The sequence below is a fragment of the Ambystoma mexicanum genome, chromosome 2q (genome assembly GCF_040938575.1).
Source record: "Ambystoma mexicanum isolate Mex_15411 chromosome 2q, UKY_AmexF1_1, whole genome shotgun sequence".
In the NCBI taxonomy this organism is placed as follows: Eukaryota; Metazoa; Chordata; class Amphibia; order Caudata; family Ambystomatidae; genus Ambystoma; species Ambystoma mexicanum.
Genome location: NC_090924.1, coordinates 165,769,310 through 165,787,965, shown reverse-complemented (window position 1 = coordinate 165,787,965; position 18,656 = coordinate 165,769,310). Strand labels below are relative to the sequence as shown.

At 40.3% G+C, this 18,656-nt stretch overlaps 1 long non-coding RNA gene across 1 annotated transcript; it reads left to right on the top strand.

Moving 5' to 3' along the window:
* The first annotated feature begins 11,996 nt into the window (after positions 1 to 11,996).
* On the top strand, positions 11,997 to 14,565 carry LOC138569252 (uncharacterized). The gene is made up of 4 exons (XR_011303186.1): positions 11,997 to 12,107; positions 12,217 to 12,343; positions 12,464 to 12,534; positions 12,654 to 14,565. It is a non-coding gene; the product is annotated as an uncharacterized lncRNA (long non-coding RNA).
* Positions 14,566 to 18,656: the final 4,091 nt, after the last annotated feature.

Sequence of the window (18,656 nt, the reverse complement as noted above, 5' to 3'; positions counted from 1 at the left end):
GTTATAAAGCAGATTGAAGGGTTTAGCTTTCTGGGGTTTCAGTACCGTCCCTTTTACCAACACCCCATTAACCCCCAGGATAAAAAATGTTCCCTGGTTAGTTCACTTGTTTCTGAAACCTAAGAAATTTTCCAATTTGTGTGTGTATAATGTACTTTAATCACCTTCCATTGTGTGTTGGGGAACCCTTTCCAATTTTATCTGTCAGGCATGCATGAATTCATTTGTTTGTCCTATTAGGCCACTTTGCATTGTTTTTTCCTTATTAAGAACTGATGAGGGCGACATGTCTGTGTACCTTAAAGGGAATGAAGGAGGAAGAGAAGGTTTACTTATCGGATGATGAGGCTATACATTTCTTGATCTTGGAGGACATCAGTGTGTCTCTTGTGTTTGTGGTGGAAAGTGCCACGTGACAACAGCAGCCACAACAAGTATTGTCGGAGTTGTGAGAGTCATTGGAGACATCTCAGGAGGAGGAGAACATGCAAGGTTAACAAAGAAGGCTTTGCACCAGGAGAAGGAGGTACTGGTGGAGCAGACAGGGACATCTGAGGGGCCCATACAACTGCAGGGATTGCTTCTGCAATAGGTGTTGTAATAAAACAATACAATAGACAGGGATCTAACTGGCCAAAAATGTAATCTGGAAAAAGACACACATTGTCCTAGCAGATCAAATAATGCATGTTAAATACACAATGGGCCTCATTACAAGGTTGGCGGTCCGGATACAACGGTACCTGTAGGCTTACTGGTACCGTTGTATCCGGAACGGCAAACTCTGAGTTGTGCATGCGGGTGCCTTTCATTCCGCCAGGTCTGCCCTGGCGGAATGAAAGGCACCCGCGAGCACACAAAGCCTGTAGCACCGGCACAGTAATGGACTGTGCCAGTGCTACAGGCGTCCCCATTCCCATTGAGCCCTAAGAGGCTCAAATGGGAATGGGGATCTACTGGCTCTGGCACCCGCGAAAGGGCAATTACCGGAATACTCTGGTAATTGCCCATTCGCGGGTGCCGGACTTTCTTTCCGGTTTGGAGGTAGCCTTACCGGCAAGGCTACCTCCAATCTTGTAATGAGGCGCAATGTCCTTAGTGAGCAAAAATGCACTGCAAAGAACAGAGGGCCCTAGACGAACAAATATAACAAATAAAAAAAAAAAACAATGTATCATAAATGACCAATAATGCTATTCAAAAGATGCAAGTGATATATGAATGTGTTGCTATCCTCTTCGTGAATTGTCACCATATTGGCTATTTTTGACAAAATGGTCACAAATGTATCTTTCACAGTTGTTTGTCACTTGTCTTTACTAGGTGGTCTTCCTCAACCATTCCTTGACCTTGGAGACACCAAACAAAAGAGAAAGCATTGAATACTTTCCTTCCATGCCCCCTCCAGGGGCACCACAACTATGCATATTCTTCTGCTATGTTCCCTCTAGTAGTGCAAGGGTTGACTTACCCACCCTCAGTCTCATAGAACTATCGCTCACTTGAATGGCGCGGGGTGCTCAGAGTCTCAATCAAAGCCCTCTCACGACCAAAAGGTGCCCTATTCTCATAGTGTGTGATGGCTTGACAGCTGCAGTGTATCAGTGGACAGCCATGTGCAGCAGAATTGCCCATGGGATGGTGAGCCGAGCAAGCAATGAGAGGTTGAATGCGTGAAGCTAAATTTAGTAATACTCCTCCCAAAAACACCATAGAGAAAAAAACACATTACTCTACATTGACAGAAGGACAACAAAAACTAATACATCACTTTATGTAAGTAGTATGGTTGACTTGGCAGGGATTTCAAACAAAGTGTAGTGTTACAACTTTTAATCTGAAATTAAATGTGAACTTCAGACCACCGGTGCAATGTCTCGTTTATAAAAAATGTTTGACCTTTCTGCCAACTCTTTCACTTATTCCTTTTCGCACTGCCATATTGCGTGTTTTTAACACTTTATCATCAACTTTATGAATTGGGCCTGTGTAATTTACACTTTTCATGGATTTGCTCATGGCGACTAGCAAGAAAAATAACTTGCAAATTTATTGTGTTTTTTCATTAAACATGAGTGCAGAAAATAGTTCGCTACCGTGGCCATGCTTCACGTGACACATTCAATGGTTCATGGGTTAAAAACATAGCAAGCCGCCTTTCTTGATGAAGTAATTTGTTTTACTTTGGGCCTACGATATTTTTTTTAATAATTGCTCAATGTGCTCTTGTTAACATCTCTGCATAATACGGACACGTAGTGACATCATCTCACGCTCCTAAAGACAGAGGCACTGTACACCTCTATGACCTGTCACTTTTGGCCCTGCACTGTTTTCAGACAGTGCTAAGTATAGCTCCAAGCTTGCTCTAAAGACTCTACCGACGTTTGGCCACTCTTACAGGGCCATAGATTGAGCCAAATCTAGTTTCACTTCCTTTGGATTTCCTTACAAAAACAAGCAGTAGCAAGGTCAATACTTTTGGTGTTTGAGCCTGCTCATTGCATTTTACATTTATAGGCAAGAATTCAGTAAATACGATATTGATAAAAATTGGTGCAGTCACACTGTGTGAGACTACACAGCACTTATCTGCTTGGTATTAGGTAACCCACCTTTCGGTATAGGTCTGTATTACACAAGTTGGCCAGGCCAATCTCAAGAGAGGTAAATGTGAGCTGTACAAATGAAATCCGTAAATACAAGTAGCCAAGTAACACTTACACTCAAGGTTTCAGCTATAAATAGCTAATTTAACTTCTGTTTTAAATAAGGATACTTTAAAAATGGTAAAAGATTGTAACAATACGTATAAACTTTGAAAATACCTTCCAGAATCAAACAAGCCAGTGAATAATCTTTGGATATGCTTCATACACTTTGCCTACACCCGGAGGTGACTTCAATCACAAGGATAGTATTTGCATTTATATATTACACTGTTATACCTTTCAGATTCAGAGTTATAGAAAGGACATGTTAAGGGAAGCAACACGGTTAGAACAGTTTCTCAGTAAATGTGAGGACAACTAAATCCTCCAATGAAGTCTAGATAAGCCTTTCCCAGCAGTACCAGTACATTACAAGCTTCCACCTGTGAGGGAAAAACAATATCAAAGTCAATAGATTTAGAATAGTGCCTTTAGGGAGTCAGGACGGCCAAAGTCATTTGGAACACAGTCTATGGATCTGATGCACTTCTTGGATCAAAGTCTGGCACAAAGTTAGAGCGTTCAGTAAAATCACTTGTAGGGCCACAAGCTTTTAAACTTGTAAAAAGGTAGTTGAAATTAACTTGAAAAGGTAAGCCAATGCAATTCCCAAGTGAGAAGAGTGTGGCTAAAGGCAAAAAGGTAAGTACCCCAAGTCTAAACAGTACCTCTGGTTTGAAGAAGGGTGGTCCAGCTGGATTCTGTCTTGCTACAGTGGTGCAGACCCTGGTTCTTGAGCCTCAGTCGTGGGGACAAGAGGGAGGATGTCTGGAGGGCTCCTGTGGCGGCACTTGGGAGGTTGTCGGCAGCTACAGGCTCTTTTTGGTTCAGCGGCACTTCGCGGTTTCATCGCTTAGCAAACAGCTCTCATGCGGATCCCGGACACCAGTTGGACTCTCTTCGCTCCCTCGGTCCTGCACTCTGGTGATGGGACTCTGGATCTGGACCTACTTCCTCTGGGTGGTCCTTAGGAGTCTCCTGGCGCTTCTGGGCAGATTTGTTCCATGGCAGACATTCCCCTCGATTACAGACACTTCCCCTCTTCCTTCTTGTGAGTAGCCACAGAATCCTTATGAGTGGCCCTGTTGGCTAACAACATAAGTCAGCAGCTTGTGCTAGCTTTTTAGCATCAATTTTCTTAGAGTCAGCCAAGTGCTGTCTCAGCTCAGGAGAGCAGGCATCAAAAATAGATTCAAGCAAAAAAATAATTCTCATTCCTTCAAAGGAGTTTACTCTGTACCCCTTAACACAACAGTCTAGTTTTTCAAACATTTCCATGCCCAGGTAGCCCAAGGGGTACCATCACTCCTCTTGAGGGTCCTAAACCTCTTAAGGTACTGGGAAGGTGTCTTCCCAAATCTGGCTATTAACGCCAGCTTAACTGACTCATAATTCTTACTTTCACTGGCACCCAACTCCATAACAGCATCAAAACCATTCTGGGGGAGCCTAGCCATGAGCGAGGGAATCACATCCTTCCCACTTATTCCTTGCAGACTATAGGTGTATTCAAACTTACTCAACCAATCAAGTTTAGGTTCATAGATGCCCACTCCTTCTTTAGGCAGGTGAGACATCTTGGGACTAGGAGACCGAGAAGACCCTGAAAAGGAAGCAGAATCAAGGGACATCTCTCTCATTCGCATTTCATGCTTCATTTCTCTTTCTCTCAGTTTCACCTCTTGATGTTTGTTTTCAGATTGTACATCCAGTTTTTTTTAACTCCAATTCTAATTGTAGTCCCTGAAGTGAAATATATTCTGGGCTTAGATTTGGACTTTGTGTCTTCAGGGGTGAAGCCCGCTAAAGGGAAGACAATCTTAGGGCTCAAACCTGTCCCAGCGCACAGAGTAAACCCCCTGATAGACCTCACAAACAGAAAATGGCAAAAAAAAGATGACAGGGCCATTTTGACAAATGTGTCACCCTTGGGTACTGTACTTCAGCTGAGGGTTCAGCCTACGGTAGAAAAGCACAATGGTAGGAAAAAGTAAACTACTGCCACCAGCCATTTAAAGTAGTGAGGGCAAGAATCTAGGATAAGGGGCTACTAGCTAACCCCCCCCCCCCAGCACTCCACATAAAATGGTGTGTGCTGAACCTAAAATAGAAAAGGTAAAGTCAATTTCACTTTACTGTTCTTGGGAACTGTAGTTCACCCAAGAAAATGTATTTAAACCTTAAGGTAAATCTAAAGGATTTCTCAGAGACACTGCACGGAAGGTGCTGTATGTCACCAAACAAAAAGCAGATGCCTATGGAGTTTGTCAGACTCCAAAAACAGTGAAAACAGAAAATCCAAATCAGGTAAAAACACATGAGAGAGTGAGAAAAAGATCTCAGTCACTCCAGGGTTAAAATTAAAAATTCCTAAGTCCAGCAAAAGAGTTGGGGGCCTCTAAGGTTGAAGGTAATTAGCACAGAAATGAAAATTCTCCCTAACGTACGTGTATTCAACATACCCAGTAATTCCAATTATGACCGCAAGTTAGTCTTTGCTGAAGCGTACCTTGTGCATTAGGTGCAGCAGAAAACCTCTGTTTGCAGTGGTGTACTGATGTCATTTTAATATGTCTATCACTGATGTTATATGTCCCCAAACAAGTATCTGCAGACATGTTTGTAACCTTTAAAATGTGTATGGTAAATTCAAGAGTGAGCCAGATTGGTTGGCTATAAAGGAAAATGGCTGAAGTAGGATGGGGGAAGCAAGGTGGACCTGGGCTAGTGATGGAACAAAATTGAACTAGAGTGGAGGCAGGTAGGATTGGGAGAAAGTGGAGGGTGCAGGACAGACAGGGGTGAAGTATTGTAGTTGTAGAAATGAGTGAGGTAGAGTGGGTAGAAGGGAGTAGCCAGGAGTGAGGTAGGCAAGGTCACAGGGGAAGATTGAAGTGAGGTACAGTGGGTGACTGGCATTAGACAGGAGCCGGGTATGATGGGGAAATACATTACAGGGTAGGGACTGGGTGGATCATGCTCAGGTAGAGTGGTGATAGATAAGACTGAGGTATGTAGGGTAGACAGGACTGAGGGCATTATAGACAGTAGTGATTTGGAGTTGAGGGGTAGATAGAGTGGGCTAGGTTGGGTTTGTGGAATTATACGGAGTGAGGTCTTGGGATAGACAAGAGTATGGTGGGCTCTGCGGTTCGGAATAAAATGAAGTTAGATATGGTGGGCATGGGTGTATAGGACTTTGGTAGGGTGGAGCTGGGTAGACAGGGAGAGGCAAGGTGGATGGATCAGAGTATACAGGAGTGAGGATGGGTAGCAGGGGGAATTTTAAAGAGGACTGAGGTACCGTTGTCTGTGGTAGCCCCGACTGAGGAAGGGTTGGTGGGTGCTATTCAGAGGAATGAGGTAGGGTAGGTGGGTTTGGGTAAACCCTCCATGTTTATCTATCATGGTTCTAAAATAAAACATACAATTCAATGGTTGCAATATTAATCTGCAACAAGGATAAATGTAGTCACATATCAAGAGCTTTGTTACTCACTGATCTTCATTTATAGAATTGGTCAGCATCAGATTCTATCAACCCTATCCCATTCCCTCTGTTTCTGGTTAGTTCCAATCAAGGATGTAAACTCTATTTAACGATTATGCAGACATTGAGTGAATCCATTTGAAAAATATTGAACACTCATTCCAGAAATGGTGGGACCTTGGCGAATTTATAGGCCTTCCTATATTTCTGGGCCACACTAATTTCAAGTATTATTCAGTTACAATTTCAGAAGCTCAATGAAATAGTGTATACAGTGCCGCTTCAATTTAGGGAACCTTTACAACATGAATTGCCTGTATCCATTAATTGAATCATGCAGTTCACTCTGCATAGCTGTTAATACATTTTTCAAGTATTTACACATACAGAACTTTCTTCTAATAATACAATACAATTATCCTCCAGCATCTTTTACTCTTCAAGGTTTTGTTATCAGAGATGTAGATGGCAGGGTTATAGTCTCCTTCAACTACATGCTTTCTTTTGAATAAACTAGTTCTATCCCTGGTAAAACACATTGTGAGTGCTCAGAGATATTTCCAGGTGTAGTTGTTTTTAGGAATATTAGCAATAATGTTATTATTTCTTCTCATGCCAATGTTTCAGCATTATTTGAAATCCATTATTAGAAAATCCTCAATTGTAAGTACCGTAAGCCAGCCCAAATTAATATGTGGTAATCTACTGCTCTATCTTGCTGCCCTAGAAGTCCATTACAGTAGGCAGGTCATCTCCATATGTTTTTGAATGCCCCCAGTTGAGATTGTTTTGGAATGTAGTCACCTATGCTTTCTCTGCCATTTTTTAAACACTTCAGAGGCATTTATACCAAACATATGGTTTTCCTGTGAGGATATGTGAGTTAGGAATGTGTATCATGTTGGTGAACTCTGGTGTTTGGAGGAACATGATTATATCTGGGAGATTCTTGATGAACTCTTCACTCAATACAGTGCAAGATGAGATTTTGCCCAACTTATAATAGTATTGTGTGGAGATGCTCTATATGGCTCCTTCATTTGTGGTGACGAATAAACCAATCAAGCAAAAACTTAGTACATAAGTACAACATGCAGTAGTTTTCACTACATTTTTTTGCGACCCCCAGCTCTGGTGAAGATTTCAAAAGACACTTTTTTTTTGCTTCAGGTTTTATATACTGGTGTAGTGTACATCGGTTCTATGAGGATCGCCATTTAAGCAACAAGTACCTTCATCAGAGAAACAAAACTCACTACTTGTGTGGTGCCCACCCTAACCCCCCTTGCTTCATCTCTATCATTCTTTACACTGAATCAGGGTGGTGGCACACAGACTAAAATGTCACATGAAGATATTTACAAAAATATGAATAAGCATGCCCAAACCCTTGGGTTTTCATCCGAAGAAGCTGAGGCTATCCTGAATCTCATTAAAGAGACAGGAACATGTTCTAATTCCTTGGATCCAGCTAAATGGATCAAAAAATTAGAATATCTTACTAGAAGGAAATTCATTAACTACATGCGACAACTCTCACTAAATACTACCACGCACAAAGGATACCTTGATGTCTTCGTATGGCCCAACTCTCTGCAAGGAGAATAAGGAATTTGTACGCAAATGGGAAAACATCTTGAACAAATGCTCCCTGAACTTGATCCTCCTAACTATACAGGAATTGTCTAACAAGATAAAATTAATCACAATAGACATAGAGAATATTAAAACCAAACTCAACTTAACCCTGTATTATACGAAATACAGTGTCTTACATTTTCATTGGAACCTGCTCCCCACTCTTGAGATTCTACAAAGCAGAGGGCAAAATGAAATGGAGGATCAGTCTTGAAGATTCTGTAAAATCAAGGAGAATAAAGAAACAACCAAGCATTTACTTATAGAGTGCCCTGCATTGAACATTTTGCATATGAGCTACTTAGGAAAGTTGTTCCTCTCAGTAAATTGGATACATATTGACTCTCTCTGTGGCAAAGATGTTCACCAATTGTGTCTGATACATTTGCAGTTGCATATTTTTTAAATCAATTGCTCTTAACGTTTATAATTAATTGGACAGCAGTTTTCTGATCTGTTTTCTTTTCTTTTCTTTTTCTTCTTATTTGTGTTTCTTCATACTAATATTATTGATTTTGATGTAATTGTGTATCGGTTTTATATTCTATGAATTTACTTGTAAAAGTTGTAAAGGTTTACTTGTTAAACAATAAACACACTAAAACATTATTTTTTTAAACTTAACTATGAGCACAGATGAAATGAATAAAACCCTTGAAGACATTAACAAAAAATTAGAGAAATACAAATCCAAACGAGAGAATAAAAAGATTCGCAAATTTAAAAGAGACAGGTACGATTATCACAAAGACAAAGTATATTTTTGGATGGATAAATATAGGAATCCTTATCAACCATACCAATAAAAAAATCATCAGATTTATCCAGATCAGATTCAGATTCGCAGACCAGACCAGGATCCTCTAGGGCATTGGCACCATGTACTGGTGAACAACCATCAGCATCAGGTATTGCCCCAAAATGGAAAATCGACGAGAGACCCACAGCACCACCAAGACAACCTTTATTAGGCTAGGACAGTAGGAGAAAAGAACCAGGAGGGACTGAAGGAAGAGAAGGGGCACATAAACCAGAAACCAGATACCTGAACACGACAATCTAGTTGTTAACATCTCTAATCACATATTGGGCTATCTTGAAACATGGGCTTTACAAAAAGGATTGAGTTTCGGGCCAACTTTCAGGGCTAATTTGTTCAACACAAAGATTCAGATCTTCAAATTCATCCGCAAGATGAAATTGAGAGCTTACTTTGCAGATAACGAAATGTCAGACGATCGACCAACCACACAGTAACTTGAACTCAAACCTAAAATCACCTTTGTGCCACCACTACCTCATGGAACAATAGACGTCTTTCTTGAAACTATATTAAAAGATTTAAAAAAGATATTCTACAAAACACTGAAATAAGGAATTTATGCAAGAAAGACTTAGCGATCATCAGGAACCTTTATGAAGATGACACGGTTGTCGTCCGTCCGGCAGTTAAAGGGGGTGTGTTGGTCATTCTGAATGTGCAAGACTATGAAGCAGAATGTTCAAGACAATTAAGCAACCTGAATGTATACAATGTACTACCAGTGACCCGACAAGTGAGATCACAGGCAATTTGAAATCCATACTAGATATGGCAGATAGTAAAAAATGGATCAATGAGAAGACAAGAATGTTCCTTAGACAAAGTTATCCAAAAACATCACACTTCTATCTTCTCCCAAAGATTCATACATCTATGACTCAACCTCCAGGATGACCAATAGTGGCAGCCACAGGCAGTGTGATTCAACCTCTGGAGATATATATATACTGATACCATATTTCAACCAATCATCCAGAAATACCCAACGTATATAAAGGACACATCAGACTTTTTGAACAGACTCAACAATATACAGAGCGAAAGAGAAGACATCCTGGTTACCATTGATGTTAACAGTCTATATACATCGATTTCACATGAATTTGGTCAACAAGCAGTGGAGTGGCTTCTACTACGAGAAGAAGAAGTAGGAGCTTTCAAAGAATGGATCATGATGCTATTAAAATTCATCTCACAAAATGCTTTCTTCAAACACAACAAGACATATTATTTACAAACAAGTGGCACTGAAATGGATGCCACACTGGCCCTCCTTATGAAAATGCATTCATGCTGAAATTCGAAAATGACCACATCATTAGACATCCAATTTGGCACAGATTTATCCGGTATTGGGGAAGATACATTGATGACATTTTTAGGATCTGGAGTGACACAAGAGAGACATTGGACGCATTTCTCACATATCTCATTATGATAGACAAGAGGATACAGTTCACACATGAGATTGGTAACCCGCAAATACATTTTTTGGATGGTCAGATCACTCCCAACGCTCCTAGCTTTGTCACCAAGCTGTAGCACAAACCTACAGTTCAAACTATTCTCTTGCATAGGTGAGTTTGCACTCTAAGGCAATGATCAGGAGCTTTCCCTACAGGCAGCTACTATGTTTGTTAAAGAATCATTAACACATAGACTGTACATGAATTTGAAAAAAACAAAATGGTGGCAACATTTTAAGAACAAGGCTATAAGGAAGATGAACTTTCAATGGCCACCAATAAAGTCGCAACAAAGAAAGATCATCTCTTTTGACTCCAACAAACAGAATTACCAAACCAAGTAATCCGCTGGTATTTGTAAGTACAGTGTACAGACATCAAAGATCAAGAAAAACATACTAAAACACTGACCTCTATTGTAATGTGACAATAAGCTACAAGAATTATTCAAAGACAAACCTATGTGTGTCTTCCAACGCAACAGCAACTTGAGAGATCTCCTGGTGAAAACACAACCAAAGCAAACAATAAAAACACAGACCAACAAGAAGGGATCTTTCCCCTACATACCATGCAGTAATTGTAACAGCATCATCAAAGGTGACTCAGTAACACACGCAAGGACAGGTGAAAAGATTATTCTTAGAGACTACTCTACATGCGATTCCAAATGTGTGATATATTCTATCAAGTGTCCCTGCAGTCTTCTCTACATAGGCCAGACAATCAGAAGAGACAAGCTAAGATGGAATGAATATAAATCAAACATCAGAATTAAAAGAAATAACATCCACCTGTCTCCAGACATTTTGAACAAGCCAGGCACCAACTGTCGCAAATCAGATTTCAGATTTTGGATGTTATTGATTCTTCTGATTTAAGACTGCGCCTTAGTAAAATACTTGAACACAGGTTAGTTTTCTGTAACGAAAAACTATACACGGTTTCCCCCAATGGTTTGAATGAGGAACTAGATTTGTTTTGTTATCTGTAACTGTTTTAAGGTGAGACTATGCACACACTATGGGCCTGATTCATGAAACGTTTTCCTATGGGATTGCGCCATTATAAAACACTTCCATGAATCAGCCCCTATCTCTCTCTATGACCACTACATCTTATTTCCTAGAGATTAATTTGCTCGGAATCAGAGAAGAATTTGTGATATCACTGTTTATTGAATTTAATAACAAAATGAGTATGATTCTCACTACTTCTGTACTGGTATTCAACTGATCGAGGAACTTCATTTGTATTGTTATTTGTAACTGCTTTAAGGTGAGAATGTACATATTCTATGTCACTCCATGATTACTACTATCTTATTCCCTAGAGATTAATTTGCTTGCATTAGTGAAGCATTAGTGATATCACTACTTATTTTATTGAATGAAACAATGACAATGCGTTTTACTACCTCTGTACCGGTATTCAACATAAGTTAACTTGACGATACACTTACAAATTACAATATGTGGATTCTCACTTGACATTAAGATGTACACACATACTGCTGTATTAGCCAAATAAATATAATAACTGACTAGTAGACTAGAAGCATAGCCCTTCTATGCCCTAACACCTAACACACACATAACTGTGCATCTGTACTTTTTGATTAACACACGTAAATTAACCCATCAGACACATCATGGTGCACAAATACACTTAGAAGCTTATTTCATCCGTTATATTACCAGCTACACGCATAGTCTAGACCACGTTTTCACAAAAATCCTGTAAACCTGTAACATATCAGGTGACCCATCAGATTGCCGAACACTGTTTACACGTTCCCTTGGCAACATGGCGTGCCACAAATACTTCTGCCCGACACGTCATCACGTGCCACTCTGGGGTATCCCATGGCAACCCAACAGTACACAGATCACGGAGCGGACAGCCAGATCCCTCCAAAGAGACACAGCAGCATTCATCGCTTGCATGACTGTTACGCACCAAACTACTTTCTCGCAGAGGTAAGCAGGACTCTGCATTTCATTGCAATCGACTGTATCGAAGATAACCATGGTAACCACAGTGCGCTCTGCTAGATTACACACTGATTAATGCGTCTGTCGCACACAGGCACGGCTCTGCAACATTGGTGAGGGACGCACCTTGATCAAGCTACACACTCTTTTGCCACCAACAACTTGAGTCCACACAAGTATGTGTCTTCTGTTACCATCATTGCACGCATCTGAATGATGTGGTAAGAAACATGTCTTATGGACAGCATTTTGTATAATGTCATTTTTCAGCATTCTAATTTAAGATATAAAACTTGCACTCAAAGAACCTGCAGGTTTACTTTCATACATTTGCATTGCAGGAAGGAATAACGAACAGACCTCTAGAATGCACATGTTCACTTGACTTTCCAAGATTGCAGATACAATTAGGGTATTTTTTTCACATTAAGCAAATGACCATATGGCAATACAACCGATTTGAGAAGTATATTTTCTGCTTAATTTGTTAGCTCCTTTCTAAACAATATTTATTTTATATTGTAATTGTAGAACCCGCCCTGAAAAAGGACCACGGTCTGAGCTGCATCGGCGCAGAGGCTTCTGCTCAACCAAAATCGAAAATGAAACTGAATAAAATAACAGACTCTTGTATTTTACACCCATATGGCTCCATCATTTGTGGGGACGAATAAACCTATCAAGGAAAAACTGAGTACATAAGTATAACATGCAGTAGTTTTCACTACATTTTTTGGTGACCCCAGGTCTGGTGAAGTTTTCACCAGACACTTTATTGCTTGAGATGCACAATAATGCCAGCGTTCCAAATGGAGCTCAGTCATTATACTGACCCCTGTTATGATGAGTAAGCAAACATTCTGTCTCACTTCACTTCCATGCCAGAGTAAGCTTCTTTTCCATATGGCTGGGAGAACACTTCTTAAGCTTTCGAGATGGGTGCATAGGACTGCTCTGCTTGGACAACCTTGATGATTGCCAGTCACCAAAGGTGTGGCACTCTGTAATGTTCATAATGACTATTGTATGAGACAACCAACATTTCAAAAGCTTGTGAAATACATTCCTAATCAGTATCTTCATTCATCTAGCAATGATCTTCAACAATTTCAAAAGACAGATTTTAATTGCGGCAACAGTAGATTTCAACTCAGGCCACTTTACCATGGATCTCAATTCCAGCCTTCTTCAGGAAAGAACTAGATAACGTTATATTTAGAAATCATCTAATTAACTTGCTTTATCAGAAGCAAAGTAAAGCAACATTTCAGATAGAAATATTAAATAGAGAACAATACCGTAAAGATTGGCATGCATCAAGGTGGCCTTCAGAACATAAGTACATGCTTAAGATAAAAACTAAACTCAAAGAAATTAAAATAGGCAATCTTGTTGACATCTTGATTCATACTGTTATATTATCTATTGTTTAAAACGAGTTAATTAACGATTTAAAATATGAATGAACAAGAGGCAGTGCTATTGGATACATCCCTCTCTTTCTGACTGTTTGCTTTCCATTCAATCCAGTATGTCTAATCATTACCTACAATGCAATCCCTACAAGACTGAGGTTATTTTCTTTCCTGCTACTACTATTCCCCCTCCCCTTCCTCCCTTATCCATTTCTTGTCCCCCCATCTACCATTCCTATCTCCTCTTCAGCTTGCAACCTGGGCATAGTTTTTGATCCTGTTTGTTCCCTTTCTTCTCACGTCTTCACTACTTCCCATTTCTGTTATTTTTATCTTTTTAATATTTGCCAGTCCCACCGGTTCCTTACCTTCGAGGTTGCCAAAATTGTATTTCTTATTCAGTCTTTTCCAACCTTTTTTACTTCTCTTGCCTTTTTCTGGGCTTTCCCGCGTATCAACCTGCTCTACTCCATTCCATTTATCATTCTTTGGTTCATACTATATGCAGGTTATACCACTGTCACTCCGTTTCTGCCGCCTTACATTCTTTGTAGTCGCTATCTTTTGAATCTTACTTGCTCTTTAAGTTTCTCTGTCTTGTATTTGAATGGCTCTGTGGTTTAGCTCCTTCGTATCTTTCTTCTTTGATCTTCCTTTAGTCCCCTCCTGAGGCTTTCTGTTGTCAAACTCTTTTCGTTTTGTCAGTACCTCATCCTCCCTGCGCCTCCTGCTGATTTCACTCTTTTTCACAGCTGGCTCATATGCACTGAAACTTCTTCCTCTTTCTCTATCCTCTCTGTCCCTCTTTAAATCACAGCTCAAACTCTATCTTCTATCCATTTGTTTGATAATGTCTCATTTCTTTACCTTTATTGTACCACATGTTTTCGTAAAGTGGCTGGGTGAAAAGCACTACAAAAGTTAAAAAAAATACAAATACAAATACAAACATAAATTGTTGAGGATCAAATTAGCCCTTGGAGCATAAGTGAGTGTTTTAGAAAAACTAAACTGAAAGACAATGAAATAGCCCTTTTTACGGTTTGATTTGTTGATGTATGTTCCTTGTAATAATATTTGTTTTTTTGTTTTCAAAAACCTTAAACAATTTTAAACATTACACAATGAAATAAAACATTCTAACACCAGTATACTTTTGCTCCACTTTGCTACAAAGGATGGAATATTGTGTCGTTCTTGACACGACTATGTTATCACAGGCTATTAAATTAAAATATACTTTGACACAATCCTCTTAAATGACAGGATAACATATTCACGCTTTACGTGGTCCTCACCCTCACCCAGACACCCTGGTATGTGAAATTAGCAGGCATTTGATTTACCTGGCCTGACATCCATTAGTATAGAGAAGAGCACCATGGATGGCATTGTAAACATGGCTTCCCTGAGTCTCTCTTTAATGTAAGTTAGACTTTTCTCCCTTGGATATTAGAAAATTAAAAAGGACCCTCCGGTGGCTGTCCTGTTAGAAGGAAATATTTCTTTGTTACAGTGTTTCTGCTCTAAGTAAACTAAAAAGATGGCCCATTGGGACATGACTAGTTTGCAGCATCTGGTCAGCATTGTCAGTAGATTACTGTGACAAATCAAGGTTATTTTCCCCTTGTCCCCAAGGGGGAGCCACCCCATTTGAGGCTAGGACGGTGATCCTGCTCCGCAATAGCCTCCTATGATTATGAGCAATTGAGATCACAAAGAGAGTGACTCCTCCTTAGGCACATGGACTCTCTATTTTCGATGAGGAACTCCCTAAGCCGAATATGCTATCTGCCTATATGGGTCTGCCTGCTGTAAAGACTAATCTGTCATCCTTGTGTTGGATTATTGACAATCTGGACATAAAACAACAATACAGAGAAAAAGGAAACGTCTCTTTAAATACAGGCATGCACATAACTGTGACAAGTGAATCTTACAACGAGAGAGAGCAGGATATGCAGAGGAAGCCTCCTGACGTCTTGACGCTTCGCAGAGGCAGAGCAGAACAAAGTCACGGGACCCGCACCTTCAGGAGAGGCGAAACGCCAACGCGAGAGACACCAGAAATGTGATGAGTACAGCAACAGGACAACAGTACAGGAAGTTGCAACCTGCACAAGGTAGTGGTGTCACCAAAGCAACAACATGGTGGGTGAAAGGCCCAGCCAACAATGCCAACACCCCACATGTAGGGAGAATTGTCTCTTCCTACTGGCCACGTACACAGACAGTCTCTGAGTACTGAGAACCCAAGTATCAGAGAGTGTGCTTGAAAAAGAGAGCTTCCACTGCAGGCACTGAGAAGTGCCACTGAGGAACCAAGGCTCTGAAAAGGCCTGCTAAAATTAAGCACAAGACCGAGCCAAGAAAGGAGAAGCCTAGTACCCGATGGCGTGCAGTGCTCCATGTCGTTCTCCTACAAGGAAAAAGGTACAGAGAGAACGGGAGAGGCGGGTGGCCACTGAATTAAAGTAGTGGGATGGGAAATTACTCTCAAAATCATCTGAGCAAAGTCAAACATTAAATGAACATTGGAAACATGACAACGCCATACACAGTGCGACAACAATTGACGGTTGGGAAATCAATAACAAGTTAAAAGTAATACCCTGAGAAAAAGGGGGAAACCTCCGGAGAAAGAGATTTGAAGAACCAAGACTGTCAAGTGAACAGGGCCTTAAAAGAAACAATGTAGTGTCCAGAAACGCAGAGAGGGGAATTAGTTATTTGAACAATGCATACTAAATAGTGAAAAGCTTGAATAACAAGCATACAGGCAATATCGAAGTGGAAACCAGAGACTCAGAGAGATATACAAAGAAACACTATTATGAAGCAGTTAAGAAGGAGAGTACAAACGTCATAAGCATATTGGAAGAGCTACAACAACTCATGAAGCAAATATCAGGAGACTAGTAGACCAACAAAGACATTGGTACATCAACGACGCAAAGAGATAAGACACCCATACAAAGAGGAAGCCTCTTTAAAGAATGACCAGGAGATAAGAGACATTGGGCCTCATTACTAGGAATGAGTAAAGGGGTTAATAGCGCTGGTAAAGGTGCCAAAGCCATTAACCCCTTACCACCCCATTACGAGGTCTGCTTGCGGGAAACCGCTAAGGACTCCTGGTTTTACCAGGCACCCTTAGCGGGTCCCACGAACAGACCAAGATGCTAACAACGGGCCTGTTATTAACAAGGTCGGAATGCCCCGGTAATTTCTCATTCAGGAAACCCGGACCCGGTATCCAGTATGGGGTAGCCATGCCGCTAAAAGCAGCATGGTTACCTTCATCCTCGTAATGAGGCCATTGTTTTGGCCTACATTTGAGTTATTCTTAATAGTGGTAGAGTCATGTAGAATTATATTTGGGACTGGGGACTATATCTTTTGGCTTCCTGACAGTATACAAGCACCTTTAGTTAATTTAGATAGATAGGGTGATCCCTGTAAAAATAAGGAAAGATAGGCATTTCCGATATAGTTTCATTAAAAACCAAAGTAAAATGTAATCCTTGTGTCCGACTCCTTCTTTTGACCCACCACATTACTTAGTAGGCACAACGGGAAATGTACATACATGTTGTATTTCGGACGCAACATCCCTGCGGCTTCCTGTACAGCAGGGATCAGCACGGTTTTACTTCTGTTCTTTCTCCCATGAACATTATTGGTCCTTCTTTTTCTGTATATAAGGCAGATGCTAGCTGCCCTAAACTGCACTGCCAGAAGCCAACTCAGCAGACAAATATAGGCCTGATCTATGCGCACATATTAGCAGTTTGATAAAGTTGTGCATTGTGCTGCTGATACATTTGGCCACTGTTACAAAGGACTTCATGGGGTTGGGTTGGGTTGTGGATCCCAAGACACGGAAACTTCTAGTCTTTTGTGACACATAGATATCCTGCTTCCATTGGGCTGTTAGGATCACATTTTCTGAAGTTTCCTTTGACACTTGTCAATCCAGTGTTACATTATCTGAGTCTCACTTAGTTCACACAAAGGATCCTGACCTAGAGGCCAAATGTAAAAATAATAAATAGTATGAGAAAATATAAAGAAGCATAGACCCTTTATGACTAGAACTGTAATCACATGATCAACACATGTATGTGTATCCTTGGACGGTTTCTCTCCGCATTATGAGATTACTGAGTTCCCCAGCTGTAAATTCGTGGATCCGCTGCACTTACCTCTCACACACATCATGCCGGCTACCGCCATGCATCTGCATCTGCATTGTTTGTCTCCATCATTAACATCCACTTCTGTGCCTGTAATAGAAGTTGAAAGCTGGACATGCATTTGCTTGGGGGCCATCTTAGAATTGTCTTTTCTTGTCTTTTGGTCTCTTTTATCTGGTTTACATATATACAAGTTTCTACTGTGGAATCTTTATGTATATGTTTATATTCTGGCGGGATCCTTTCTTCGTTTAATCATTAAGTAGTTCATAACATATATAATATGTATTTGGGTAATTGTAACATGTGTTATTTCACAATGCAATGACACTATGGTATAAAAGCTCAAACCTCTGCCTGGTTACTTGAAGGCACAAAGGAAAACACCACAGTGAAATAAACATAGGTCTATGGTGACCACTGCAATGGGCCCATTTGATTGTGATGCAGGACCAGCATGTTGAGTAATTCTGGATACACCCCTGGGAGAGTGTGCTTTGCAGGTAGGAGCTGCAAAAGGTAATATGAAATGCATGATTCTCCTGGTTTTATGAGTTGTATTGGTCCACAGACCTTGAAGCAAAGTACCCTGTGTTGTAAACTGCAAGATTGTGATGCATTTGCTATTAAATGTGTGGTTTTATAGAATTTTTTATTTCAAGAATTGTTTATTTTTTATATAAGATCAATACATTCACATCAAATGGATTCCTAGGTGCAGAAGATCTGGATCAAACAATAGGAAATGCAGATATGGACGATCTGAAAACAGATCAATAGGTTGGTAACCCACTGAAAATACATCCCACCTTAACTTGAGCCCAGACAGGGTTAGGTGACAATAAAATCTGACAATAAAAGCAGCACAGAAACAACTGTCTTCAGCTGTGTGAATGCAGAAAGAAGGGCATGACCAGTTGAAT